We start from the raw sequence: 1,471 nt of genomic DNA on the forward strand, positions 1-1,471 counted from the left end.
CCTGGTTCTGCAGTGAGTAAGGAATGTCATTTTTGTTTGCCATGTAGTTTTCCCTCTATGTATGTTTTCTGCACCTATTTCACATGTGTAACGTGGAAGCGATTTCCCTTTCCTGTGCGTTTGCAGCTGCTGAACGAGCTGAGCGTGGTGGAGGCAGAGCTGCTGCTGAAGTCCTCCAGCCTGGCCGGGAGCTACACCACAGGGCTGTGTGTCTGCATCGTCGCCGTGCTGCGCCGCTACCACGCCTGCCTCATCCTCAGCGCTGAGCAGACCGCACAGGTCTTCGAAGGGTTGGTGGCACCTGCAGTCTTCCAAAAAGGACTTTTGGGGTTGTCTCTGAAGCCGAAGATGGGTTTGGGTTCAGGCAGCCTGTGGACTGTCACTGTGCTGCTCAGCTGACGGTGGGGTTTGTATGACACGAGACTATGAGATGTGTTTTGAAGGTGCGTTGGGACCTCAGCATGGTTTTATTTTTCAGGTTGTGTGGTGTGGTGAAGCACGTGGTCAACCCCTCGGAGTGCTCGTCCCCGGAAAGGTGCATCCTGGCGTACCTCTACGACCTGTACGTGTCCTGCAGCCACCTCAGGAGCAAGTTCGGAGACCTATTCAGGTGGGTCCTCCTGGGTTTCTCCTCTCCTGACAGTTGTCGCAGGCTGCCCTGGTTCCTGTTCACTGTCTGTGTAAAATGCACCACGGCCACAGCGCCTGCAGGCTTGGGGAGAGGGCAGGGGAACCCCGGTGTTGAGTCAGCTGTGGGACCCCTCCCCACACCCCTGTGCTCTTGCAGGTGCTGATGTGAGTGAGTGGGTTCTGTAGTGCATCAGCAAATGGGCTGCAGTGCGCAGTGTGCTGGGTGGAAACAACAAAATCTGACGCAGCTGTAATATTCCATTGAATGTTTCCTTCGATGTGGGGAGAGGCACAAATATGTCTGAGTTTGTGAAGTTTTATGCTCGAATGTTCAGTTCCTTTCTTTTTAAATTAAATAAATATTTTAGGTACCCATACGCTGTATTTTTGGCTCTTGCTTTTTACAGGGGGAGGGGAAACCTTTCATGAGCAATTCCACGTCTTGTGGGACTTGTAAACCACTTCAGTTACTGCTTCCCCTCCTGGTTTATATACCTGGCTTTGGTTTGCGTGCTTCAGGTTTGTGGTTTTCATTTCATAGGGAGCAGCTAAAGAGTTCTCAGTAATAATCTTAATAGGTTTACCAAGACATGGGAACAGAAGAATTTTATATGAGAAACACTAGGAAAAAGAAATAAGAAATACAGGAGAGCTACAGAAGTGTCTTAGCTTTATGTTCCTTTTTCTGCTTAAAACCTAAAGTTCAGTAACGCAATAGTAAATAACTGTTTTGTTAATACTGACCTACAGTAGCAAATCAAAACATCATCTAGTAATATTAGAGATATTGGATATATATTAGATATATTTTAGGTGTGTGTATATATATATATACACACAC

Source organism: Mesitornis unicolor, unplaced genomic scaffold (assembly GCF_000695765.1).
Source record: "Mesitornis unicolor isolate BGI_N332 unplaced genomic scaffold, ASM69576v1 scaffold48322, whole genome shotgun sequence".
In the NCBI taxonomy this organism is placed as follows: Eukaryota; Metazoa; Chordata; class Aves; order Mesitornithiformes; family Mesitornithidae; genus Mesitornis; species Mesitornis unicolor.